Raw genomic sequence first — 6,500 nt, forward strand, 5'->3', positions numbered from 1 at the left:
GGAAGGAAGGAAGGAAGGAAGGAAGGAAGGAAGGAAGGAAGGAAGGAAGGAAGGAAGGAAGGAAGGAAGGAAGGAAGGAAGGATGATGCCTGGCATGGAGTGTAGCAAATGAAAACGCAGAGTCAGGAGAGAGAGTGTTATGTATGAGACACAGCAAGGAGGCCAGTGTCACTGTACTGCAGAGTATATGAAGAAGAGTAAGATATAAGCAGAAAGGAACCAGGTTATGAAGGACTTTAAAAGCCAAGCATAGGGTTTTATATTTAATCCTGGAGGTAATATGGAACAAGTGGAGTTTAATGAATGGGCAATAGATGTACCCTTTAAGAAGATCACTTTGAAAGCTGAATGAAGAATGGACAAAAGTGGGAAGACACAAGCCAGGAAAATCATCAACTAGGCTATTTCAATAGTTCAGATATGAAGTGATGAAGATCCATACCAGAATGATGACAGTGTCAAAGGAGAAAAGGTAGTGGATGTGAGAGCTATTTAAAAATAAAAAGTGGAAATGAAAGGATTTGGCCACTGATTGCTTGTGAGGGATAAATAAGAGGAGTTGGTAGTAAAGTTTCAAGCCTGGATGACTGAGGAGATGGAGATTCAATTGACAGTAATAGAAAAGTTAAGAGGTTAGGGTTTGGGGGGCAGAGACGGGGGAGATAATGAGTTCAGTTTTGGACATGTTGAGTCCATGATGTCTATGTGATATCCAGTTCAAGATGTATAAAAAGCAAATGGAGTTATGAGACTGAAGTTCCAAAGAGATGTTAGGGCTGAACAAATAGAAATGAGAATGATCTGCATATATATAATAACTAAATTCTTGGGAGCTGATAAATGAGCTTGAGTATAAGCAAATGAAATAGTATTGAGAAGAAGGCATAGGAAAGGACCCTGGGGAGTACTCACAGAAAGTGGGTGTGACCTGGATAAATACTGATGAGTGACCAAATAGGTAGAAAGAGAAGCAAGAAACTGCCCTATCTCAAAAACCTAGAAGGAAGAGATTATCAAGAAGAGGGTGACCAAAGGTGCCATTTCATTATAAATTAAATGAGGAAAAGAGAAGAAAGAATTGAAAAATAAATAAATGCTATGGAAGAGACACTTGGAAGGAGAATTAACATTTTAATACAAGAGGTACAAGAACCTACCCAAGAGACTCTCTGAAAAACAAAAGAGATTAAAATAAAATTTAATGACTCTATGAAAACACACTGAAATGTTAAAAATAAATAAATAAATAAAAATGGAGGGAAATGTAAGTTATTTTATACAAAAAAAATCAATGGACCTAGTACACAAATTAAGGAGAAATCATTTAAGAATTATTTGTCTAACTGAAAACTAAGACCAAAAAAGAGTCTGGTTGTTGTACCTTAAGAAATAATGAAAAGAAACTATGTAGATATATTAAAACAAAAAGGCAAAGTGAAAAATTTCTTGAAAGAAATCTCAAAATGAAAACTCCCAGATATGTCATAGCTAAAATTCAGAACTGCAAGGTTAAAGAAACCATATTGCTAGTAGCCAGAAAGAATTCACATATTGAGGAACCACAGTTAGGATCACATGAGATTTAGCAGCTACTACTATAAAGGAGCAGAAAGCATGGAATGCAATTTTCCAAAAGTTAAAAAGAAATATGTCATCTACAACCAAGAATAACATACCCAATAAAACTAAATATAATCTTTTGGGGTAGGTTGAGGGAGGGGGGAAGAGAAGGGAATAAGCCTCCAATGAGAAAGAAGACTTCCAAGGATTCCTATAAAAAGCCCTGAGCTGAATAGAAACTTTGAAATACAAACATAGGAGTCAAGAAAAACATATAAAATGCAAGTAAGTAATCAGAGCCTTAAGAGGATTAGCAGTTCACATTCAAATAGGAGGTAGGGGGAAGATAATCCAAAGGTCCCTTCAGAATGCTAATGTCAACAGGAGTCACAGAAGGCACTGAATAAGACAAATGAACTACAAGTGATTTTGTCATATTTTGATAATTTTGAAGGAAGAAAGGAAAGGAGGGAAGGAATATACTGAGAGGAAAAAGATAGAGGAAAAGTAGGGGAACTTATCTCACATAATCAAGGTGAACAAGTATTAAGATTATAAAAACATGGAAGAAGGGAAAGTGTGTATTATTTCCACTTTACATTCATGTGAACTAATCAAGGGAAGATAGAACATATTTCAACAGAGAAACAGGGGAGAATAGGGAGAGAGAGGGAAAGGGGGATAAAAAAAAAGCAAATTAAGAGAGGAGTTTGTTTTAAATAACAAAAAAGTTACCCTAAGTTTTAAGTGAGGATTATGAAGAGGTTTTTAAAAATATTTTTCCATGGTTACATGATTCATGTTCTCTCCCTCCCCTCTACCCTCCCAGCTCCCAGAGCTGGGTTATACATGTATTATATAAAGAGGTATTTAAAAGGAAAAAAATAATAAGAAGCTGGGGAGTAGGGAGCAAGTAACAGTAAAAAGCATAAGACAGTAAAAATGAAAGAAATACATATAATTAGAGATGATAACTCTGAAGGTATATTGGCATAATCTACTACACCTCAGAACTCCCAAACTCAAGAGATTCACCAACCTCAAAGTAATTGGAATTATGGGCATATACGTCACCAATTCTGGCTAATCCTAAAGAATTGGTGGGGTAAAGAACAAGTCATAGAAAAAATACATAACCATTTCATATAATGACTACGATGATACAACATGCAAAAATTGCAAGGATGTAACCAAAGCACTTCTTTTTTTTTTAAACCCTTAATCTCGGTGTATTGTCTCATAGGTGGAAGAGTGGTAAGGGTGGTCAATGGGGGTCAAGTGACTTGCCCAGGGTCACACAGCTGGGAAGTGTCTGAGGCCGGGTTTGAACCTAGGACCTCCCGTCTCTAGGCCTGACTCTCACTCCACTGAGCTACCCAGCTGCCCCCAAAGCACTTCTTGAGGGAAAATTAATATTGCTCATCATTTTCCTCAGAAAAGAAACTAAACATCAAAAGTTACATCATAAACAAAGAAACAAGGAAGAAATTACCTTCAGCTGTATGGAGATAGAAAGTTCAGGACCAAACAAGGTAAGTCAGTGAATCAAGAAGAATTTATTAAGCACTTATTTTGTACCAGGCACAGTACTAAATGCTAGGGATACAAAAACAAGCAAAAAGAGTCTATGGTCTACATGCTCATATTCTAAAAGGAAAAGAAAATACATAAAACTCTATATCCCAAAAGAGCTCAAAGAAAAAGAAAAAATATCAAAATACAAAAATATGTATACCAGCTCTTTTTTGGTGGAGGCAAAAAAACAGAAATTAAAGGAGTGCCCAACAATGGAGGAATGGATAAACAAGTTATGTCAACAGTCAACAAACATTTATTAAGTGCTAGGGATATGGATAAAAAGAAAGATAGTTCCTGCCCTCAAGAAGATCATTATCTAATTTGAGAAGACAAAAAAGGAAGTTGAAGGAAGAGGGGAATCCTAGAGAGTAACTGGCATGGGGGTATGATGTTTATGAATTCAAAACTATGCAAAAAGTAGCTAGAAGAAAATGAAAAGATGGGTGGACATTCTGAGCCCTCTTTAAAGAGGATGTAAGAGGAGTATATTGCTCTGCCCTCCAATGCCTCAATAAGAGCAGAGAAGCAGCTAAAGATACAAAGGAGGAGCTAATTACCAAGCAATTTCCATGATGAGATTTCTAGGGGTGAATTATCTTGGGGAAAGCATGATGTTTGTGAAGTCAAAACCAGAGGAGATGGTAGAAAATGAAAAGACATGGTACGTGAATGTGACTGCATATCATGCTATAAGAAATGATGAAAGAAACCATTTCAGAAAAAGCTGGGAAGATTGATGGAACTTCTGGCTCAAAGGATCATTTGCATAAGACTCCATATTGAGGAAGATGGGTTTTTCAGTGAGCTTGAGAAGAGAGATCCTGATCTTCTGGCTATCGGTTTCACTAGAGAAGATACCCAGCTCCAGATCCCCGAGGGAGAGAAAGACTATAAGAAGACTCCAACATATAGAGGAGCTGGCAACCTCAAATATGTCTCTATTCTCAGCTTAGTACACTGGAGATTTTGGAGAATTTCCCTTTGGGTGAGATCTGAGACTCACCCAAGAGGAGAAAATTATTTGAACTCTTTGTTAAACTGAGTTATCTTGCTCTCAGTAAAAGAATTCATTCTTTCTGTGTATTTTCTCATCTGTACTTTCCTCTGATTTCTTTCTGTCTGCTTTCAATTTGGATAAGTAGGTTTATTTGCCATTTGCTACATTTGTTCATTGTGGAGCTGCCACTTGCTAAAAAGGCAGTCAAGGTTATATAGTTTAGGGCACTCATAATTAAGGGATAGTGATTAGGGGTGCAGCTTGAACCAAAAAATTATTTCCCCTAGATTAACAATATTTAAAGAAAGAAAGAAATCTATCATAGTACTCCTTCTCTCTGAAGAAAACAAAGTACCAAATCCCTGACTCTGACCTCCTACTTCCCTTCCTGGAAAAAAATGCAGTCTCTCTTTGCAGAAGGATGAATGAGTGCACTCTAGAGATATCTGTTCTTGCCTCCCTGGGAGCCACATCTAGAGAGACACATGTGGATGCATATAATTTTCATGGGCAAAACAACACAGCACACAGTTTATCCAACCCCACCACATCCTGCCTCATACTTATATAAACTGATGCAGAATGAAGTAAGCAAACCAGTAGAAAAACCTGTACAATACTATTTTAATGACAACTCTATAAGCCTTAAGAATACTGCTCAGGACACTGACAAACCATGAATCCAGAAGACCTATGATAATACATATGCTACTCATCACCTAAGAAGTAATAAACTCAACTGCAGAATAAGATAAATACTTTTAGGCAATACAAATGTAAGAATTTATTTTTCTTGATTATGCATATTTGCTACAAGGATTTTGTTTTTAATGGCTATAGAAGGAATGTTGAGAACATAAATACTTATTAGTGGAAAAATTTTAAACTAAGTGCAGGAGTCATATTACAAATGAATAATCAACAACAACAACAACAACAACAGTGTATTGTGAAAGATAATGGAACAGTCCCAAGGGGATGGGGAATGGATAGCCTTGAAGTAAGGAAAGTCAGGATTTAATTTCTGCTTTGGTCACATCCCATTTGTAGGGCCATGGAAAAGTCACATCCTCTCAGTAGTACCAGGCATCTCCATAAGACAGGCCAGAGGACAATCTGCCCTGGCAGAGGGAGTTACTATCATGTGTTAATATGTACTCATAAATCTTTTTCTTCTTTCTTCCTCTTCTTATTCTTTCTTCTTCTCTTCCTTCTCTTCCTCCTCCTCCTTCTCCTTTCTCTTTCTTTTCCTTCTTTTTCTTCTCCTTCTTCCCCTTTTTTTCCTTCTTCTTCCTCTTCTCCTTCTTCTTCCTCCTCCTCCTACTATTTCTGATATCAAACACATTCCAGATCAAAAAAATCAATTTGTTATCAGTTGTCTGACAAACATTTTAAGCTAATCAAATGTATTTCACCCTATGTTTAAATCTGAAATGTTCTATATAAATAAATAATTTTTTTTTCGCTTTCTATTCAAATAAACATTTATTTAGCACCTATATGCCAGGCACTTTGCAAAGGGCCAGGGATATAAAAAAGAAGTGGAATTTTAGTTGGGGTTTAAAGGAAACAAGAGATATCTGTAATCAATGAGTAGAGCCAGAGAAAATGCCAGGAGCCAAGAGATAGAATGTTATATTCGTGGGACAGTCAGGAGGTCAGTGTCAATGGATCCAAGAATACATGGGAAATAAGATGTAAGAAGACTGGAAAGGCAAAGTGGGGCTAGGCTGTGAAGAGCATTGAATGCCAAACAAGCATTGGAGGCAATAGGAGTGTATATATGTAATATAATCAAACTTGTACTTAGGAAAATCACTTTAGTGATTACATAGAGGATGGAGTGGAGTAGGGAAATACTTTTGGCAGATAGACACACCAGCAGACTAGTGCAGAAGTATAGGCATGAAGTAATAAGGGAATGGACTGCAGGTTGACAATATCAAAGGAGATAAGGTAGTGTATTCAAGAGATGTTGTAAAGGTGAAGCTGTCAAATACTGGCAATAGCATGGGTAAGAGATGGTAAGAGAGGGTGCAGGAGGACTCCTAGGTTGTGAGTATGGTGAGTATGGTGCTACTTTCTACAGTACAGGGAAGGAAAGATGGGAAAGAGGGAAAGGCGAGTTCTTTTTTAGACATAATGAATTTAATACTCATTGTTTGGTATCTTATCCCTCCTTATTCTTAAATTAAAATATTTCTCTTTCTATCCACTCTCATGAACTTTTTATGAAATCTTCCCTTATCTTGTAGATGATAGTGATCTCTACCTCTTCAAATTGTTCCAGAACTCTTTCCTTGGATCTCTATTTTGCCCTTTCACATCCTATCTTGCATCATACTTTTTTATGTCTACAATTAGA

This window comes from Gracilinanus agilis, chromosome 6 (assembly GCF_016433145.1).
Source record: "Gracilinanus agilis isolate LMUSP501 chromosome 6, AgileGrace, whole genome shotgun sequence".
Lineage (NCBI taxonomy): Eukaryota > Metazoa > Chordata > Mammalia > Didelphimorphia > Didelphidae > Gracilinanus > Gracilinanus agilis.